Consider the following 22,910-nt stretch of genomic DNA (forward strand, 5'->3'; position numbering starts at 1 on the left):
ATTTAATTAACACCCAAACCTGATTAGACAGAGCTGCTGAGAGAAATATTCCATAGGACAAGCAGATGGTGCAGGTTCACAACAATGACCTCATTGAAGGTAGGTGAGCACTGCTCTAAGGCTTTAGCATCTGGTCCCTAGTGGTTCCAGTCACAGGGAGATGTAGCTGGGTCTCTGGCTGGCTCCCATCCCCTGGACAAGTCCTGTTTCCGGATGTCTGAACAGGAGATGGGAAGAAAGAGGGAACCGGAGAGGGAGATGGTGCTGGAAACAGACATAGAGGGGGACTTCCCTGGTGGGCCAGTGGTTAAGAATTCACCTTCCAATGCAAGGGATGCAGATTTGATCCCTGGTTGGAGAACTAAGATCCCACATGCGACAGGGCAATGAAGTTCACACGCACTGTAACGAGGACCCAGCACAGCCTCCCTCGAAAAAGAAACACATGCAGAATAAGAGAGAGAAACATGGACTGAGAATCAAAGGCTTAAAGAGAGTCCAAGACAGAAATGCAGGAAGGCAGACAGGAGGACATCAAGAAGGAAGACAACATTGGAGGAAGATACAGTCAACAGAGAGAAGAAGAATGAGGAAGCCAGACTGCTTTCTAAGGAGAGTTAATCTAGGACAGAAGAGAGTTAAGGACACAGAAATAAAAACCAACAGAACAAGGTGATGGCGAGACAGATCATGAGATGCAGAGAGGGATTTCCTGGGTGGTCCGGTGGTTAAAAATTTGTTTTCCAATGCAGAAGGATGCAGGTTTGATTCCTGGTCTAATTCCTGAACTAAGATCCCACATGTCTCGGCAATTAAGTCCATGTGCTGCAACTAGAGAAAAGCCTTCAATCTCAACTAAGACCCAGTATAGCCAGAGAAAGCAGAGTCAAAGAGATATACACAAGGAGAGGCACACGGACCTCTGACCCAGGGATGCTGTGATCAATGCCCTGCAGTGCCCTGGGCTCCTCAGAGGACCACTGGTCCAGCCATGCCTGGAGCTTAGTGCCCTGTGACCATTAGCAGAGGCTGAGTCACTTGGCTCCAGCACTGAGAATCCCTCTTCACACGACCCCGTTTAAGCAGCATTTCCAGGGCTTCTCATGTACCTGGCAGGTAATACTCAGCAGACACCTGTCTGCTGAGAAAGGAGGAGGAGAAGGAAAGAGAGGAACCCAAAGGAAAGGGATTCTCACAAACCCCTGGGAGAGAGGACACTTGCCCATCTTGCTTTGTCAGCTGAGGTTCAGAAGGACTTGATTATCTGCCCCCAAGTCACAGGGCTGGTGAGTCACACACATCCCAATCCTTGGGCAGGTGAGATACACACACTTTCTTCAACCATTCATGTGTCATCAGATTTCTCTCTCTTCCCAGATGCTTCTTCCCAGAACAGCAGTGTGATATGATAACTCAGAACCCAGGTTTTAGGAACAGTCTGCCTGTTTCAAAAGCTACCCATAACAGGAAGAGTCAATTTTCCCAGTCTGTAAAATGGGTATAAGGCTTTCTATAATTCATACTGTTGCCATGATTAATAGTAATAAGGCATTTTGAACATGTAAAGGTATATGTGGCACATAGTTGTTGCTCAATTAAGAGTAACTATTGTTTTATTACTCACAGGTCATTGTTCTCCCTAGCAAACTCCTACCCATCCTTCAAAAACCCATTTCAATGTTATCTTTACTTGAAAGCCTTCCCTGATTAAACATTTTCCTCTTGGGAGAATTAGCTCTTTGTCTAAATATGTAACCATATCACTTGTAAAATATTTCCTCTTAGCATACAGGAACATGGCCAGCTAATATCTCTCAGCTTTACTGTAAAAATCTTGAAGGTAAGTGATGGGTACTTTTTGTATGCCTTATACCTAAAATCAAGGAGAGGGCCCAAAGCACAGATGGTACTTGAGTAACTGTATACAATGCTTTTTCCAGTAACCACATACTGATGTGAGAGTTGGACCATAAAAAAGGCTGAGCGCCAAAGAAAATCCCTTGGACTGCAAGGAGAACAAACCAGTCGAATCCTAAAGGAAACCAATCCTGAATATTCATTGGAAGCACTGATGTCAAAGCTGAAGCTCCCATATTTGGCCACCTGATGTGAAGAGTGGACTCATTAGAAAATACCCTGATACTGGGGAAGATTGAGGGCCAGAGGAGAAGGGGATGACAGAGGACGAGATAGTTGGATGGCATCACAGACTCAATGGACATGAGTTTGAGCAAGCTCTAGGAGATGGTGAAGGACAGGGAAGCCTGGTGTGCTGCAGTCCATGAGGTTGCAAGGAGTCAGACACAACTGGGTGACTGAACAAAAACACAATAATAAAAGAGAATTCTACAACAAAGACCTACGTATAGCTCAGGGAACTCGACTTAATATTCTGTAATAACCTACATGGGAAAAGAATTTGCGAAAGAATGGGTAGATATATACGTATAACTGAACCACTTCGCTGTATACCTGAAACTAAAACAACTGTAAATCAAGTATATCCCAATATAAAATAAAAAATAAATTAAAAAAAAAGTGAACTCTGGGAGGGTGAGGTGAGTGGGGTTGATCATATGCAGGTGACACGGGTATTTGGAAGAAGCTGGTGGCGATTTCTTGGTCAGAGAAGGTCTGAATGTTTAACCCCCCTCCCCTTTAACCCTGAGCCTGTCAAAGCCCCCTTCCCTCTCCCCATGTCCCACCTAGAAGCAGACACATCTCAGGAGAGTTGGTCTGGCTAAGATATTCTTTAAAATATCTCTGCATACCGGAAAGAAGGTTGTGTCATTATGGGCAAATCTTACGGAAAGTGATTTTTTTTTTTTTCCTCCAAAGCCCTTAGAATTGTTATCTTTCAAATAAAGCTAAAAGAAGGTAGCAATAAGCCAAATTCTATGAAAATTCTATCTCCTGTTTTACTGACTGCCACCCACTGGAAGCAGATGCTCTCAGAAGGGTGCCCGGTCCAGTCAACTTTCTATTTTAGGCGCTAGACATTTAGACACTGGACTGTGTGACTCTGTCCCTATGTGACAATCATTCAACCCTTTATTTTCTTTAGATGAAAGGGCAAGGAGATATGTTGACTGAGTCAGCTTAATCTATAAATTAGATCATTTGCTACATTATGATCATCCAAAGCAATTCTGGATTGCCGCGCCAGCTCTTCCGAGTCACACTTCAGGGCACAAATACATATGGATGGACCCGCCAACGACAACGCTATTTCTGATTTCTAGTGTTAGAGCAAAGCCAGCTCCATCGTTTCTTTGCCAACGTCTCAGAGCATGCAAGTGGGCTCATTTCTCAAGGCTGCATGAAATGAGACAGAAACGAATCGTCCCTGGCATTTACCTTGTTAAGAAAACACAAAATCGGACGGCCTTCACCTTCACACAGAGAAAATCTTTCTTGTCCTCTGACAAATACCTCAGGAGTTTGGGGAAGCTATCTGGTATCCCATTTGTCTGAATATCTCTTAAACTGAAAAACAATCACAAACTCTAAATTTAAATTAGGAATTTGGGATTAACAAATACACACTAGTGTATATAAGATAGATAATCAACAAGGACCTACTATATAGCACAGGGAACTACACTCAATATCTTGTAATAACCTATAATGGAAAAGAATCTGAAAGTATATATACACGCATGCATGCTTAGTCGTGTCTGACTCTTTTTCGACCCCATGGACTGTAGCCCGCCACGCTTCTCTGTCCATGGGATTCTCCAGGCAAGAATACTGGAGTGGGTTGCTATTTTCTCCTCCAGGGAACATTCCTGACCCAGGGATTGGACCTGGGTCTCTTGTGTCTTCTGCATTACAGATGGATTTGTTACCCATTTAGCCATCGAGGAAGCCATATTCCTCTCTCCTCTCCAATGCTGTCAACATATTGTTCTCTAAAATGAGCCCCTGGGCCTAAAGGGGTCACAGATTTGAGACTGTGCTTTTATGACATCCTGCCCAGGCCACTCAGGGATCGTCTATTACTAGAGTTGATGGGGGGACGGTGCCCCTGCCCACCTCTTCCAGAGATGGAAAGTGAGAAAATTTATGGTTGTGTGAGAGCGGGAAACTGCAAGCAGCTTAGCCATTTCCTTCAGTTTCTGATCCTGGAAATGAACTCCTCTAAATACAATTTGGAAGACAGGCCCCTGGGGTACCGGTTTTGGATGTTTGATTTGAGCTGATCCTATTATGAGACAGGAAAAAAAAAAAATCCATGCTTCTACTTAATAGATCAATTTAAGGAGCAGTTTTCTTTATCAGGAAAATGGATGGAGAATGGTGGGGGATAGAGACAGTTCCTGAACCAGGGAATTTATATTGTTCAGTGTTCAGGGGGCTTGCTAATGCCAGTTGATCTAATTTCTTTTTTCTTTTTTTTGACCCCACCTCCCAAGTGGTGCAGTGGTTAAGACTCTGCCTACCAATGCAGGAAACACAAAAGACACGGTTCAATCCCTGGGTTGGGAAGATCCCCTGGAAGAGGAAATGGCAGCCCACTCCAGTATTCTTGCCTGGAGAATCCCATGGACAGAGGAACCTGGTGGGCTGTGGTCCATGGGGTCTCAAAGAGTTGGACACAACTGCGCATGCACGTGTGCACAGGCTACTTGCAAGATCTTAGTTCCCAGACCAGGGATCAAACCTGGGCCCCCTGCAGTGGAAATGTGGAATCCTAACCACTGGACTGCCAGGGAACTCCTCTAATTTCCACACTGACATGCTGTGATGGAATTTGGAAATGACTTTCATCAGTGATGCTGTAAATGCTGAAACTCCCATGCCCATCCCAGAAAGCAGAAGAAGGCTTGTGATGTTCAGGAGAAGAGATGCTGGCTACAGCTCAAAACCACTGAGTTGGATGACTGTCTTCACTTGACAGACAGAAGCTCTGAGAAGCTGGATGTGTCCCTCAAGGATCCCCAGCTAGAAGCGGGGAGAACTTGGACTCAGCACCTGGCCCCGAATTTCCTTCAACGATTCCTCACTAATTCAGCCACTGAATACCTCAGATTTTTGTGCAATGTGCTGAGACCTGGGAAATGATATTCAGAATCCCTAATCAGTTGCTGCTTCATTTTTAAAAAATTTTTACGGATTATAGTTGCTTCACAGTGTTGTGCTAGCTTTATTATACAGCAAAGTGAATCAGCTGTGTGTGTGCATGCTCAACTGCTCAGTTGTGTTCAACTCTTTGCAGTCTCATAGGCCACCAGACTCCTCTGTCCATGGAATTCTCCAGGCAAGAATACTGGAGTGGGTTGCCATTTCCTCTTCCAGGGGATCTTCCTGACCCAAGGATCGAACCTGTGTCTCTTGCATTTCCTGCATTGGCAGACAGATTCTTTATCACTGAGACACCTCGGAAGCATATACACATATATATATCCCTTCCTTTTTTAATTTCCTTCCCATTTAGGTCACCACAGGACATTGCATTGAGTAGAGTGCCATGAGCTATATAGTAAGTTCTCATTAGTTGTCTATTTTATGCATATATGTCAGCTCCAGTCTCCCAATTGATCCCACTGCTCCTTCCTCCCTTGCTGCTTCATTGTCAAATGGAATCTTTACTTCGAGCAATAACCTAACAGCATATGCAGGATGGTAGACCCAGTCCATCACACACAACTGCTGTGATTAATGAATTATTTATATACATTTGGGTGCCCTGGGTCTTCATTGCTGCATGCTGACTTTCCCTAGTGGGGGCTTCTCTTGTTGAGCACAGGCTCAACTGTTGTGGCCCGGGGGCTTAGTTGCCCCGAGGCACTGTGGGATCTTCCCAGACCAGAGATCAAAGCTGTGTCTCCTGCCTTGGCAGGTGGATTCTTAACCACTGGACCATCCCGGCAGTCCCACGATTAGTTTTTTGACCCAAGGAAGCCTGGCATGTGTCTGTGAGAGTCACTGCACCTTCCTTCCCACACCGTGTCCTGATTCTGAGACCCCCTTTGCACCTGCAATTCTCACAACCACCCTGGGAAGTGAGAAGGGGAGAGATTACTGCACATAAGAGACCTGCAACTGAGATGGGAGGTCAGCTGGCTCGGCCACGGTCATGCGTGAAGTTTGAAATTATATGAGCCGCAGCCAGCACACCTCCACCTGCAGTTCAGTACGCAGCGGGGAACAGATTCTGAGACCCACACCAGTGGCCTCGATCTTTCACTAAGTGATTTCCTTAAAGTTGTTATTGATTTTCCTATGGGGACTAATTTCAGCTCTTCTGTTATGTTACTGTGATGATTAAATGTGAAAATCTATAGAAATCATTAAACACACAAAACACCGCCCTCCTCTGAACTGTTGCGTTTGCTGTTCCCCTGCCTGGAACTGCCCCCCTCTGGCCCCCCATCCAATCTTGGCCAACTTGGCCCCTTCTCCGCTGTGGGACTCAGACACCCCTCCTGGCAGGGTCTCCCTGAGCAGCCCCTTTCTCTAAGGGAGCCCCACCCACTCCAGCCTCTGATCCCATTACCTGGTATTGTTTTCCTTATGACATGTGTCACCGACTGTGGATTCAGGAGCTTTCCAGGTGGAATCCATCCATACCCAGAGGGCAGGGAAAGACTGATGGAAGAAGTAGCCACTCCAGATGGACAGGTGGCGGTTTAACTAGCAGGTAACTTCCTCCAGGGCTGGCCTTTGGTGCCCAGGAACCAGGTCTTCACCTCCCCTCTGCCAGCCTGTGGCATTTGAGAGTTTATAGAGGCCTTCCCGGGGTTCAGTCACCCTCAGCATCCCAGGTCTTCATTACTCCTGCTCTCTTGAGGTGCATCCTTGAAATGGTGGTCGTTCTAACTACTAATCTCTGTTTGAAAAAAAAACCACAAAACCTCAACATGCCAGTCAGTTCCCTAGAGATTGTATTAAATCAATGGCCGCCATCTGAATTATGGGAGGATGAGCAGGCTTTCCTGTTTCTTAGGTATCATGTATATATCCCAGTCTTTCTGTCTATAAAAGCAAATCCAAAATGATGGATTACCTTCTCTGCCAAAGAAATCTGGTCACAGAGGGCCACCCTATGCCAGTCTTCACCCAGTTGATTTCATCCCTCTGGAAAACAATAAACCGCGTTCTTTATCTGATTGTCAGTTTCACCTCAGCATAGTTTCTGGTTCTGTCTGTCAGCTTCACAGATTTCAGACGTATGTTTCAACTCTCCATTCACTTGTCACCTCTCTTGAACGGAAGAGGGAACAGGGCTGACTCCTATTAGAGACGGCAGAGCAGACTAAAAGGAGTGATCAGAGATAACCCCTAAGGTCACCTAGTGGGTCCCCACATCCTGTGACAGCCCTTGATGCTATGTCTAGAGAGGAGACAGACCCTGGAAGATGGGTTAGTAAGACACACCCTGAAGAGGAAGGAGGATGGTTGGACTGACCAGGTCACAGCTAGAACCAGTCACCTGCAGACTCAGGGCATCCTAGGACCCAGTACCCACAGGTCCCCCATGCCCTGCAGGCCACTCTGATGAGGGCCTTTTATTAATATTAGTGGCCTCATCCTTTCCACACTCCCCCAGCCCCAGCTCTTACCTTGCCTGGATCTTATAGAAACATGCTTGATGCTTGTACAGAGGGGTGAAGTCAGCTAAGTGGAGACTGGTGTGGGGTGACCCTCTGTGGCGGTAACCCATCATTTGGATCCACTTTTGTAGACAGAGAAACTGAGATGCATACCTTATACCTAACAAACAGGAAAACCTGCTCTTTCTCTCAAAATTCAATGGTGGTCATTGATTTCATACGATCTCTAGTCATCACTGTGGTCTCTGTTCAAATACATCAGACCCTTTCGTGCCTCTCCTCCCCCACTTCCCCGCTCAGTGGGAACCAGACACTTCGCCTCCACAGCTGTGAGTCTCTCCCCTTCCACCCTTGGCTGCTTCCGGCAGCCCTTCCCAGTCTCTGAGGTCACCCGTTCACTGGCTTCTCAGGGTGGGTCTCCCACGCTACACTGTGAACTCCACGAGCCTGAGTCCCGGCCCTCCTGGCTTAGTACCGTGTCCAGAGGGCCCAGTACAGAGCCTTGACTCAGTAGGTGCTCGGTTAATGCTAATTGAAGAAGTAAGCAAGTCTGAGTTAATACAAAGAAAACTGTCATTCCCACCTTTGCAGATACCTCCTTAGGCAGATGAACTCATTGGCGTCTTTAAAATAGTGGTCCTTTCAACACTCAATGGCATAAACAGTATAGGGCTGACCCTGTCTTCTGCCTTCCTGGTATCTTATCTACCCACCTTCTTGGCAGCAGCTCCATTTGATCCAATAGCATGTGAATGTCCTTTATCTCAGGAAAATTACTCCCTTCTGGAGCTCAAAACATCAGCCAACAAAGGTAACCTCAGTTCTCCAGGGCAACGATCTGCTGGAAGTCAGGCTCAGTTCTGACCAATGAGATATGATCAGAAGTCTCATGGAATGCCCTTGCCTCCCTGAAAGAAAATAATAATAGTAATAATAATAGTGATCACTGTGTACTGAAAGTGAAAGTGTTATTTGCTCAGTCTTGTCTGACTCTTGTAACGCCATGGACTGCAGCCCACGAGGCTCCTCTGTCCAGGATTTCTCCAAGGCCAGAATACTGGAGGGGGTTGCCATTTCCTCCTCCAGGGGATCCTCCCGACCCAGGGATTGAACCCATGTCTCCTGTGTTACAGGTGAATTCTTTACCCACTGAGCCACCTGGGAACTTACAGACAAAAGCATTCCTAATCAGCACAGGCTGGCTAAAGGCAAGGATAAAAAATACTATGAGCCATCCCCTCCCAATGACTTAGTAAGGTCAGGAAAAATAAAGAAAAAGGACCAATGGGCTATTAGCACTCTGGAAAAGGGGGTTAGAGGAGAGATAGGGAAGAGAGAAGTTGGAAGAAACATTAGTTGACCTGAAAAGCTCATTCTGCAATTCTGTTAGGAAGGACAGTGCTAGAATAAATTTATTGTGAGATACAGGGAATATCTGATGTAATACCACACTGGGTGGTACAGCCTCTTCATTGGAAGTTAAAAATGGACTTTCATGTATGTAAATTAAGCTTCTAAATCTTTCTTCACAAATCCAGGTACACTCCTGAGAGCCGAGAATCACAGCCGCTGGGTGCCTTTGTTTGACGGATCCCTCTAAATCTTCCTAATGTTCTGAATTGCATGGCACTTTATCTCATGTCTGAGTCCTCATCTCCTTCATCCCTCCCCTCTGAACTTCTCCAGGCATCCCTAAGTTGAAATAGGCAAAGAGAATCGTCTTTCTGCTTTAAAAGTTACCACTTTATTCACCCTCGATCAATTTCTCAGCATGAATTATAATTCATAAAATGATTCCTCACTCTTTATCTCAGCTGCTATCACCCCTGCTGCGTAATTCTTCAAAGGACTATGCTAATTGCTTTTTTCCTCTCCTTTTCTCTAAAATTGAAAAGAAACAGTCTCCACAATACAGGTGCACTTTTCTCCTAATTTCTAACCGCAAGTGTCTCAAGAACATGCAGGAAGATGGGACTTGGGTCAGATTTTGATGGCCTTCTCATCTTCAATGGCAGCGCTGCTGCCCTGGCTTTTTAAAGCCACATGTGCAGATGTCCAGGGTAGTTGATGGTCAATGGCATTAATAACAACAACAACAAAAAGGATGTGTGTTTGGTGGCTCAGACGGTAAAGAATTTGCCTGCAATGCAGAAGACCCAGGTTCGACCCCTGCGTTGGAAAGATCCCCTGGAGAAGGGAATGGCAACCACTCCAGTATTCTTCCATCCTGGAGAATTCCGTGGACAGAGCCTGGAGGGCTACAGTCCATGGGGTTGCAAAGAGTTGGATGCAACTAAGCGACTTCTAAGTGATGACACAGAGCAGTTCGGCTCCCTGATCAGAACTGGAAATCCTGGGGGAGAAAAAACAGTGATTTTATCTCAACCAGGCTCCTTCCTTTACGAAGAGCGTGCACTTCTCTGAGGCTTTAGGGATCACTGCACAGTATCACCCAGGGATTTGTCTCTGAGCCTTTGAGGATGGCTGATGGACACTCACGATGGACAGATACCATGGGAGCAGGTAAGCCTGAGCTCAGGCCTGAAGACACAGAGTCCTCAGCACCATTGTCCAGATGCTGCTATCCTCGGGCACACAGTTTACTATAGACATGTTGTCTTCAAAGCGTGACTTGCCTGGGCTTCCCTGGTGGCTCAGTGGTAAAGCATCTGCCTACCAATGCAGGAGACATGAGTTCGATCCCTGGTCCAGGAAGACACCACATGCTAAGCCCAGGAGCCTGTGCTCTTGAGCCTGGGACTATTGAAGCCCACATTCTACAGCCCGTGCTCCCCCACAAGAGAAGCCGCCGCAATGGGAAGCCCACACATCTCAACTAGAGAGTAGTCCCCGCTCACGGCAACTAGAGAAAAGCCCCGCAGCAATGAAGACCCAGAAAACCAATAAATAAATAAAATTATTTTTAAAAAATGACTTGCTTGATACTTTTATTTAAACCAACTCAAGCCCAACTTCCCAGACGAACTGAACCTGTTTTAAGTAAGAGCACTGCAGAATTCTAAGTCTGATGGGTTAGATTCATTTTGTTTTTTTTTTTCTAATGTATTTACATGATAGGAATATACACATGTGGTATATACACACGTATCGATACACTTTCACACACAAACACATACACTCCCTCCCTGTGCACTACTTAGCTTGTTTTTTTACTTTGTGTGTGTGTTGTTTTTTATTATTTTTATTTTTTGGCCACGTGGCACGGGTTGTGGGATCTCAGTTCCCTGACTATGCTTTGAACCCGAGCCACAGCCATGAAAGCGTGGAATCCTAACCACGGGTCACCAGGGAATTCCCAAACCATTGCTTCAAGTTGAAAAGTCACCATTACTTAACCCCAGTTGAATCTAAATTTTCAACATATGTAAGTAAAATAAAACTAAAACCTTAGTACAGTACTAGCCACAACACAGCAAGTGAGCAAAGGAAGGATACACAAAATCTGTCTCCCAAATGAGCACATAAGACCTCCCATCCTGTCAGTGTCTCCTCTCGGTCTTTTGGGTGAAGATTACTGAATGATCCAGCGTGTCTGGAAGATTCTAAAAGGCTGTATCCCATGCGGTAGAAAGAGCTGAAATCCAGTTCCAAGGAAGGGATGGCTTGCATTTTTCCCAGCTTCTCTTCACAACTTTTGGTCTGTTGCTCAGTTGTGTCTGACTCTTTGCGACCCTCATGGACTCAGCACGCCAGGCTTTCCTGTCCTTCACTATCTCCTGGAGTTTGTTCAAACATCTGTCCATTGAGTCAGTGACACCATCCAACCATCTCATCCTCTGTCCCCCTCTTTTCTTCCTGCCCTCAATCTTTCCCAGCGTCAGGGTCTTTTCCAGTGAGTCGGCTCTTCGCATCAGGTGGCCAAAGTATTGGAGCTTCAGTTTCAGCATCAGTCCTTCCAATGAATGTTGAGGGTTGATCTTCTTTAGGATTCACTGGTTTGATCTCCTCGCTCTTCACAAAAGAAAAGGAATAAACACAAGTTCTACCTGTTAGTGATGCAGGGGAAAAGAACATCACCATGCCACCCTTACCTTACACTGCAGAATGTGAGGGGGACAATAAGGGGTGGGTGTAACTCTGGGGTCCCTCAGCTGGAGAGGCACAGAGCGCCTTAAGCAATAATCAAAGAGATCAACCTTGGAACAACCTGGCAGCCAAACCAACCTGCTGCTTGCCATCCCATCTCAAGTTGTTTTATCTCCGCTTTGATAGCAATGTGTCACAACAGGCTGCCAAGTATATCTTCTGCCATGGCACCTCTATTTATAGTTCCTAGAAAATGATTTATTCTTGGAAACTTCCTAGGGGTAACTTTTCTGTCTGCCAAAAGCAACTTAAAATTTTTTTATTGGAGTATAGCTGATTTACAATGTTATGTTAGTTTCAGGTGTAGAGCAAAATGAATCACTTATACATACACATATATTCACTTTTGTAAGATTCTTTTCCCATATAGGTCATGACAGAGTGTTCCAAAAGCAACTTTAAAAGGGATCACCAGTCACAATGAACGTAACTGACATAGAAACTCTGGTCCAGTCCAGAATCATCCAGATGCTTTGCTCAGATCAACTCAGCCGACTTGGAGAAACTATCTCAGGGCTGCCCCTCTCCTTTAAAAAATTTTTTTAAAAAATTGGCTGCACTGCATGTGGGATCTTAGTTCCCCAATCAGGAATCGAACCGGAGCCCCCTGAACTGGAAGGCTGAATCTCAACCGCTGGACCACCGGGGAAGTCCCCAGGGCTGCCCTTCAAGAGGTTTCAGCCTTTTCCCTGCCAGCATCACCTTTCACCTGGATGAGAACAGCATCCGCCACAGCAGAACCCCAACTTGCTTCTTCCGGTCCTCTAAGATCCTCCCCACACAGCATCCTGACTTCCAGACGGGACCGTTTCAAGTAAACAGAAGATATAGTCACTCTTCTGCTCAAAAACCTCCAGTCACTTCCTACTGTTCTTGGCGGGGGGGTGGGGGGGGGTGGGGGTGGGGAGGTGAGGGCGAGGAACTTTTAGGGGAAAAAAAGCAAACTTTTCTATGGTCCTAGGAAGTCCCACACCATTGGGTATCTGCTTGCATCCCTAATCTCTTTCTGTTCATTTCACCGCCTACAAGACCCACTGTCTTGTCCTACTTCCTGAAATAACAGGCCCCCTCCTGTCTCTGAGCCCTGGTCCATTCAGTTCCCCTAGCAGTGAGCTCTCCTCCCACACTGCCTTGTAATCAACTTGTAGGATGCAGCTTAAAGCCATATTCCCATTAAAGTGGATTGTTTCAAACTGTCTATTGAAATACATGAATGTCAGCATTTCCTTTTCATCCGTGCAGGGATCTCAAGGAGCAGGAGCTGTGTAGAGCAGAACTGCAGTGAATGGCCCCATGACCTCACTCACTTCTTAGGGGCGAGGCACCCAGAGCCCACGGCCACCCCGTAACCAGATCCCCGGGGGCCGTATCCTCCCCCATGTGTTTAGTTCTTTGGAAGCAAAAGGGGAAGAAAAGAAGGGCAACAGAGAAAAAGGAATAAAATTGTTCTCTCTGCCACAAATGCAGGGCAATGCCTTCACCAAATGTGCTTATCAAGTATTCACCATGTGTCAAATGGTATTATCAGCTTCCCAGGTGGCTCAGTGGTAAAGAATCCGCCTGCCAATGCAGGTCGGGAAGGTCCCCTGGAGAAGGAAATGGCAACCAATCCCTGTATTTTTGCCTGCAAAATCCCATGGACAGAGGAGCCTGGCGGGCTACAGTTCATGGGGTCGCAAAGAATCGGACACAACTTAGCCTCTAAACAAGAACAACAACAAAAATGCTATTTTAAAAACTTTTAGGGAGGTATGCATGATATAAGATAGAATGCATGTTTTTAAAATATATTCTGTTTCATAAGTTTTGACCTATATATAAGCCTGGGAGTTTAGGACTGAAATTGAGATGAGGATAAAGAAGCTTACTTGTGCCACTCTGTCATCCCTCCACCCCATCCCTCTCTGGAACCCTCATCCCAATCTGTACACAACTGCTGATCTGAGTTCTGAAGTTATGGATTTGTCTGCATCATCTATAATTTCATAAAAATGGAATCATACATCTTCTGCGTGACTTCTTTTTTAAAAAAATTTTGACTGTGCTGGGTCTCCCTGTGGCTCAAGGGCTTCCCTAGTTGAGGCCCTCAGGCTTAGCTGCCCTGCGGCATGTGGGATCTCAGCTCCCGGACCGGAGATTGAACTCAGGTCCCCTGCAGGGGAGGGTGGATTCTTAGCCACTGGACTGCTAGGAAAGTCCCTGCATGACTTGCTTCATTCAGCATAATTATTTTCAGATCCATCCATGTTACAGCATGTATCAGTAAATGTCATGTCATTGTTTAGTTGCATTTCCCTGTATGAATATACCACTGCTTATTTATCTATTCACCTGCTGTGGGCATTTGTGCTTTATCCAGGTTGTGGCAAGCACAAACAGTCTGCTATCAATATTCATGAACAAGTTTTTATATGGATAACCGATTTCATTTTTCTTAGGTAAATATCTAGAAATAGAAAGACTAGATCATAGGGTAGGTATATATTTAACTTTAACAAAACAGCCAGGATGTTTTCCAAACTGGTGCACTATTTACAATAACCAACACATAGAAACAACCAAAATGTCCAAAAGCAAATGAATGGATAAAGAACATATGGTACATATATACAATGGAATATTATTCAGCCAAAAAAAATGAAATAATGCCATTTGCAGCCACATGATGTACCTAGAGATTATTGTACTAAGTATAGAAAAGACAAATACCATACATCATTGATATGTGTATTTCAAAATATGACACAAATAAACATATCTATGAAACAAAACCAGACTCATAGGCTCATATAAAAAAAATAAATACATATGCATAACTGAAGCATTTATTGTACAGCAGAAATTAAACACAACACTGTAACTCAACTAGACTTTAATAACATTTAAAAGCACACAAATGGCTGTACCGTTCTACCCTTCCCCCAGCAGAAAGTTCCCATCCCTCCCCATCCTCACCAACTTGGAATGGTCAATCTTTTCTTAAATTGTAGCCATTCTGAAGGCTATGCAGTGGTGTCTCACTGTGGGTTTAAAATGCATTTTCTTAATGGCTAATGATGTCCAGCATCTTTTTTTTGTTCACACATCCACTGGCCGACCACCCATTCCACTATATTAGATGTTTGTAATTAGCTTCAGAAATGCAGCCTTTTGAAGTGGGTATCATGTGGCAATGACTGAGGGATCAGACCAGCCACTGGGTGGGAGAAAGCTGAGTAGACAGGCAGTGAACTGAGAGTTAAGTGAGAAATGGAAGTGGCTTCTGCCAAATGACTCCTAATTGTGGGTCATCTGAAATGAATGGGCTGCCCTGATGACAGGGTGCATGTCCTGTCCAAGATGATGAACATTGTGATGGCCCATGAGACTATAAATAGTAAAGCTCTCATCCTAGAAGTCTTTCTTTTCCACACTGTAAGGCAAATGTTAGCCAGGAAAGAGCCAGGTCTCTGGAGACGCAAGTTACCTGGTTGTTCAGTTCTTGACTGGGTGAGTGAGGACTAGTACATTCTCTACGGAACTTGAGAAAAGCAGAATAAGGACCTGGAAATCAGAGGTTAAAATTAAGGGACTTCCCTTCGTGGTCCAGTGGTTAAGAATCCACCTGCAAGGGACACATATTTCATCTCTGGTCCAGGAACTGAGATCCCACATGTGGCGGGGCAACTAAGCCCTTGCATCACAACTACTGAACCTTCTAGCTGCAACTACTGAAGCCTGTGTGTGCTAAAGCCCATGCTCTACAAGGAGAAGCCACGGCAATGAGAAACCGGCACACCGCAACTAGAGAATAGTCCCCACTCTCTGCAGTTAGAGAAAGCCCACAGGCAGCAATAAAGACCCAGCGAAGACATAAATAAATAGATAATTTTTAAAAATAAAATTGATTAAGGACCTCCAAAGTCTTCATCTAAATAAGATACAGTCTGTGAACTCTCTGCCCTTGAATGCCCAGTGCTGGAGGCAGAAATAAACACTCTGCCTTCAAGATGAAGCAAGTGGGTGAGCAAGTGAAGCTGGTCTGGGTAGGGTGTGTTGATGTGGCGTGATGATGGAAATGTAGTCGCTGATGCAGATTTTGCTCACCCTATGTCTGACCTTGGCGAGTTCCTTAAACTCTGCCTCAGTGGCAGAACCTGTAAAATGGGCAACCACAGCACAGTGCTCATGAGGTGTCATTATCCCCATGACCACTGGAGGGCACAATTCTATCTGCAGGGAGCTGCAGCTCCCAGGCTTCAGTTGCTTAATCCCAGTGTGTGTGTATGTGTGCTAAGCCACTTCAGTCCTGCCCAACTCTGTGTGATGTTATGGACTGTAGTCCTGTCCATGGGATTCTCTAGGCAAGAATACTGAAGCAGGTAGACACCCCCTTCTCCAAGGGATCTTCCTGACCCAGGGACTGAACCTAGTTCTCCTGCATTGGCAGGCAGATTCTTTACTGAGCCAGCAAGGAAGACCTGTAGCAGAAATATATACAAACCTGTGGGAATCTGTTTCAGGGCTCCTGGTGCCTTCATTCCTTGGCAGGTCAGAGCGGGAGCAGAGTCAGGCAAAAGGACATCTAACAAGCAGATCACAGGGGCAGTCTTACACACCCAGAGGCAGCTCCCTGCCGAAGCAACCTTGGTTTTACAAAGCTGCCTCTTCATCGGGAATTTTGAACAGCCCACCAGGGAGCCCCAAATGGGAACTCTGATTGGATGTCAAATCACAGGGTGGCTGCCTGGCTCTCCCGGAAAATTAGACCATGTTCTGTCCCATTAGGTTTCCTACGGCTTGGGCGGCTCATTGCACTGAATAAGTGGCTCCATCTGCAAGCTGCCCGCCCCTGGAGAGAGATTGGGCCTCGCAGTCACCATCCGTGAATGAGCTGCCTCATCAGCCAAAGGTAAATATTTTCCAGAAGCAAGATGATTCTAGAGAGATCAGGAAAGGCAGCCAAGTCCGCCCAGAGGTCCTTCGCAGCCTTTTCTGGGTCTTTTCCAAGCTTTCCTGTCCCCTTTCTCTGCCCTCAATTAAAAACAGCAAAGGAGACACAGACATTAAAAGAACAGACTTTTAGGCTCAGTGGGGGGATGGAGAGGGTGGGATGATTTGTGAGAACAGCACTGAAACATATACATTACCATATGTAAAATAGATAACCAGTGTGAGTTTGATGCATGATGCTGGGCACCCAAAGCTGGTGCTCTGTGACAACTTGGAGGGATGGGGAGGGGAGGGAGATGGAAGGGGCTTCAGGGTAGAGGGGACACGTACCTATGGCCGATTCAAGATGATGTATGGGAAAAGCGATCACAATATTGTAAAGTAATTATTCTTCAATTAAAATAAATAAATAAGTAAAAAAGAAACGTAAAAAAAATTATTTGAATTATAAAGGGAGATAAAAGCCTACAGGGACTTCTCTGGTGGTCTGGGGAAGACTGACTGGACTCCCAATGTAGGGACATGGGCTTGATCCCTGGATAGGAAACTAAGATCCCATATGCCTGCACAGCATGGCCGATAAGTAAATAAAATTTAAAAGCAGAGATTTTCAGAATGGATTTTTTTTTTAAAGTCTAGTGCTTTCTTCACCTAATCTTGGCTAGGGCACTTCCCTCAAGGGTATCAGAGTTTTTACACATGATCTTTGCCTGAGGGGTAAAACCTATAGCAGACTGACTGACCAAGAGTCTCGGCAAAGATACATTCACATTATCTGCTTTATGTTTTCTTTTTAAATTTTATCAAAGTATAGTTGATTTACATTGTTGCACTAATTTCTGCTGCACAGCAAAGTGACTCAGCTATACACACACACATATATGTATATTTGTATTTTTCCATTATTATTTATCACAGGGTATCGAATATAGTTCTCTGTACTCTCCAGTAGGACCTTGCTGTTTATACACTCTCTACATATGATAGTTTGCATCTGCTAACCCCCAAATCCCAATACACCCCTTCCTCACCTCCCCTCCCTCTTAGCAATCACTACTGCAATTCCCTGGTGGCTCAGTGGTAAAGAGTCTGCCTGCAACGTAGGAGACATAAGAGATGCGGGTATGATCCCTGGGTCAGGAAGATCCCCGGGAGAAGGGCATGGCAACCCACTCCAGTGCTCTTGCCTGGGAAATCCCAGGGACAGAGGAGCCTGGCAGGCTACAATCCCTAGGGTCGCAGAGTCACACAACTGAAACGACTGAGCACACACGCAGTCTAATGTCTGTGTCTCATTCACATTATCTTAACTTGACACTAACCGTGTCACTATCCCAAGGTGAGGTCCACAGTCCCTCCCCTTGACCTTGGACCAGAATTGCAGCCTCAGTAGAAGATGCACTGCGTGACTGTTGAGGCTTCATCGTAAAAGACCCACTTCATCTTTCAAAGGAGCAAAAGTTGAACAATGTTATCTGGATTCTTGATCTCCTAATAAATTTGAATAAAAATTAATTCCCCAAATGGACTCACAGACATAGAGAACAGACTTGTGGTTGCCAGCGCAGGGACAGGGAGAGGGGTAGAGGGGGAAAGGAGGAAAGGATTAGGAGTTTGGGGTCAGCAGATACAAACTATTATCTACAGAATGGATAAACAACAAGATCATACTGTATAGCACAGGGGACAATATTCAGTATCCTGTGATAAAATATCACGGAAAAGGATAAAAAATATTAGAGGTATTGGCAGAACCTTCAAAAATTTGTCATGCCCCATTCTTGCCACAGAAAACAGTCAGGATTCTATTCAGTTCAGTTCAGTTCAGTCGCTCAGTCATGTCCGACTCTGCGACCCCGTGAATCACAGCACGCCAGGCCTCCCTGTCCATCACAAGCTACCGGAGTTTGCTCAAACTCATGCCCATCGAGTCGGTGATGCCATCCAGCCATCTCATCCTCTGTCGTCCCTTTCTCCTCCTGCCCCCAATCCCTCCCAGCGTCACTGGCTGACAAACAGCAGTTTCTCTCTGGATTTGCTTAGCCAGGTCTATTTTTCCAATCCACCTTAAGAAACCACACATCCTCAAGGGGGTTCCCAAAACCCTCTGAATCAAATATTTTAGAGTTGGTTTTTCCCTTCTTTTACATTTAGCTGTCTTCTGTCTGCTCTCTGGGATGAATTATTTTGTATTTCTATATTTTTGAGTGTATGCTAGGAAATGACATAACGTATAGTTCCTGTTATGTGGCCATCACAGTAGCAAATTTACTGAAGATGCTTGCCAGCGGTCCTGTGCTGCAGTAACACACGGATGTGGCTGTCTTGTTTTGAGCATCTTAGAAGTGTGACTGATTAGTCTGCAGTAACCAGACAGTGTAAACCAAAGTGTGCTGCTCATTTTAATTTATGCAGAAGCATAAAGGATCAAATTTCCCCAAGCTTATACTGGAAATCAACATCCATAGAGCAGCAGACTCTCATGGGGTAACAGTCTCAAACAAAAACAGCCAAAGGGACACTGGGAAACAGACCTGCAAGATCTTGTGTACTGAGAGTTCATCAAAGGCAATTTTCAAAGATAAGAACCTATTTGTTGTCCTAATAAATAGAAATTAACCACATTACCTAATGTGACACTTCATTGTTCTTGATCACTATGAAGATCTATATCTGCAGGCTCAGTGGGAATTGGGAAGGTGAAGGTGTCAATCCCTATCAATAAAGCCAGGATATGACACATCTGGTATCCACTCCACTTCTCCACTCAATGCAGACACTGCTAATCAATCACAGCACCCAGTATCCACTCCACACCTGCACTCAAGGCAGACATTGCTAATCAACCCCAGCACAGGACTGCACTCTTTCCATCAGGGGCCAGATTTGTCTTCAGAATTCTTCTCACCACAATGCTCCTGATGCAACCAATTAGCCTATGAAACAAAAACCTGTTTTTCATCCTCAAATCAGATCAGACTTCAAAGACTCCAATGGGGAGGAAAAATTGAAAATGTGACTAGATATCCAATCTGGAGTATTATTCAACAGTTTTAAACATATGAGGAAGAACTACTCCACTGACTCGGAAAGTTAGCCAAGATATCCTAGAGTCCACAAACCAATACACAGAGTACAGTACACAACACACACAAGGAGACTCATCCAAGTCTAAAGACAAACAAGCAGGTGCCAATCTCTCTCCTTTCATTGCAAGTCCTGGCCTGTGTGACAAAGTGGGAGGCAGGTCGGGGAAGAATTCATGCACATGCAGTCAGACATCAGATGTGTCTAATTAGCTGCCTAAGAGCTAGAAAGTGATATTTGGAGGATGCTGCAGGGAGCAAGCTAATACACATTTAAACAGAAGCCTTTGGAGGGGATGTCTGGAGACAGATGAAAGACTGAGCTGTCATCACTGGTCTTAATTGGCAGATCACAGTTCTGACAAATGTGCTTAAGATAACCATTCAGTGCACTGGTCCTGTGGGGGGGTAAGGGTGAGGGAGGTGGGAAGGTTGACTTCATTAACTATGGATCCCAAGATTCTCTCGACAATGGACCACTTTCAATCAGAAAGATGATTGCTCCTCCTTGGTTACTGGCCTCCTTTTCTTGTAACTTTCTGCCACTCTATTTAAAAAAAACAAAACAAAACTTGGATTGATTTCCATCTTGACAGCTGTCTTTGGAGTTCTCTTTTTAGGCTGACCCTATTTCGCAGAAAAAGATGTTTCTCTTTTCATTTCTACCCCTTCAATGTGATCTGTGTAAAGTATTGTGTTGTTTCATCCAAGGTGAGCTCAGAAACAAAACCATCCCTCCACTTTTGGGCCATTGTGGAGTTATTTTCAAATTTTCAAGGATCCAGCCCCTGTCTACACTGGGGTAAAGAGTTATTTATCCAAAGTTTCCAGTCCCCATCAATCAATGAGAGCAAATTATTGTTATATTCACTTTGAAAGGAATCAAATTAAAAGTCCAGAATGTCCATGTGATTATGTTTGAATTTTCACTCAGTGCTTATTAGCTGATCAATATTAACTCAAACTAAGAAAATTTAAGACACTCCCCCCAATAAATCTTGCCCCAAAAAGGAAAAAATAAATTCAGGTCCTAGTAGAAAAAAAAAATAAGGATTTTACAAAGAAAGATAAATCAAGTGGAGTTAAGAGTTACTTATTTTAGCTAAATACTTTTCCAGAATTTTCTCTCAGAAGGCAAGAGAACAGATTAAATAAGAAAGAATATGTACCATAAATCAGAATAATTACATTATTTCACCACCTTCTTGGCTCAGTTTTCTCCTTACAAGATGTTTAAATTATGAGGAGATGCTTTTTTGCATTTAAAACATTTTATAATACACTCAGCCACTTCTAAATCATAGTAAAATATATATCATTCTATAAAGAAGGATAGCAATTCAGGTTGAATTCTAAGCTCAATGGGCAGTCAGCAGTTCAGACCATTAGGACATAAATTATCGTTTGTGTGTGGATGAAGAGGGATCAGTTCTGGTGGAGAAGATAGTAAATCTGAATTAGAATAATGGCTTCTTGAGTCTGATTGTAAGCAGGAGCCTCTTCTGAAATATACTCATCTTTCCACATATGGTAAGTTCCCCTCCACCAACAAGTATAAATTTGGGTGAAGAGGAAGATTAAACTTTATTACGTTCCAGATGAATCATTTCCAAGTCCTAAAACAGTGCATGTAATTAGATTGAATTCTCAGATATTTTCTAATCAACTTGGGGATATTTGTGAGAAAAATCAAGCTTTAAACAGCAGGGGATGCTAAGAAGTAGGTTTCAACTGGCATCCGGACCTGTCCATTAAGCTCTCAATTTTTATAACTATTTTCAAACATTAATCCTTTTTTTTCTTCTTTTACTTGTTAGAAAGATAAATAGGCTCATATTATCATATTTTAAAATTCCATTTTTATTACCACTCTCTCCGAATCTTAACTCAAATGCATTGCCATTGACATATAAGACAGGCAGATAAATCACATTTTTACATTATCAGTCTAAAAACCATAGTTCCAACCATTTGCAGCAATTTTATACTCAAGATTTATGAAAGCAGTATTGGATAAAGTTTAATTAATGATTAATTATTAAATTAATTAATGCAAATGACATCACAATGCTTTGTAGACCTTTAACTCCAACCATCTGCTTGGCACTGAAAAAAAAAATCACTTTCTTTTCTTTTCATCATCACAAAGGAAGGTACTTGGAGAATTAAGATTATTTCTTCAGTCTTTCTTCTTGGTCCGATATCTATTTTTAAAATATGGACTTTTGGCAGTTGGAACTAATTAAAAGAACTAATGTTTAACAGACATAGAAAACAAACTTACAGTTAACAAAGGCGGAAGGGGGAGAGGGATAAATTGGGAGTTTGGGATTAACAGATACACACTACTACATATAAAATAGATTTTTTAAAAAAGACCTCCTGTATAGCACATGGAGCTACCTCAATAGCTTGTAATAACCTATAATGGAAAAGAATCTGGAAAACAACAGATACATACATTTGTATGACAGAATCACTTTGCAGTATACCTTAAACTAACATTGTAAGTCAACTATACTTAAAAACAAAGAATTCACATTTATTAATTGTAAGCTATGGATCAAATACTGTGCTGGGTATTCTACATACTTATTTAATGAATCTTTCTTCTGTACATATTAGACAGGTATGGAAGACATCTCTAAACTTCCTTATGCACCTCTATCCTTTTGCTTACAACACTGTGATGGACTGCATCCTTATCCTCAGTCTCCATACCTGGGACTTCCCTGGTGATCCAGTGGCTAAGACTCCACACACCCAATGCAGGGGGCCCAGGTTCGATCCCTGATCGGGGAACCAAGATCGCACGTGCAGCAACTAAAATGAACCTGCATGCTACAAGGAAGACCGAAGATACCATATTATGCGATGTAAGATCCCGCACGCTGCAATGAAGATCCAAGATACCATGTGATGCAATTAAGACCTGGTGCAGCCAAATAAATAAATGAATATTTAAAAATTAAATAAATAAAATGATCAATTAAGGTATTTCTAAAAGAAAAGGCTAAATCTGAACTTTAATTATCTAGAAAGACAGTCTGCCGTGACTTATTCATTCCATGTTGCTAGAGGGAGTTGTTTTATGATTAACTCTTTTCCATTAAAACAAAAGTATTAGTTTGTGGAGGGATCATTAAGCTAGTCATTTAATACGTTTGATGCACACAACAAATAAATGTGTTAGGTCCTATTCCCTTCAGTTAATCCATGAAAATATTAC

General features: G+C 43.9%; 1 protein-coding gene across 4 annotated transcripts in view; it reads right to left on the reverse strand.

Annotated features, from left to right (window-relative positions):
- The window catches only part of LOC110149985 (transmembrane protein 132B-like), a 92,753-nt gene that overhangs the window by 58,466 nt on the left and 11,377 nt on the right, over nucleotides 1–22,910 (reverse strand). For all 4 annotated transcript variants that reach the window (XR_011490654.1, XR_011490653.1, XM_070475077.1 and 1 more), the window contains exons 2-3: nucleotides 8,270–8,464; nucleotides 6,500–6,832 (exon numbers count right to left, since the gene is read on the reverse strand). The gene's annotated coding sequence lies outside the window, so the exon portion shown is untranslated. The remainder of the gene's footprint in view (nucleotides 1–6,499; nucleotides 6,833–8,269; nucleotides 8,465–22,910) is intronic.

This window comes from Odocoileus virginianus, chromosome 12 (genome assembly GCF_023699985.2).
Source record: "Odocoileus virginianus isolate 20LAN1187 ecotype Illinois chromosome 12, Ovbor_1.2, whole genome shotgun sequence".
In the NCBI taxonomy this organism is placed as follows: Eukaryota; Metazoa; Chordata; class Mammalia; order Artiodactyla; family Cervidae; genus Odocoileus; species Odocoileus virginianus.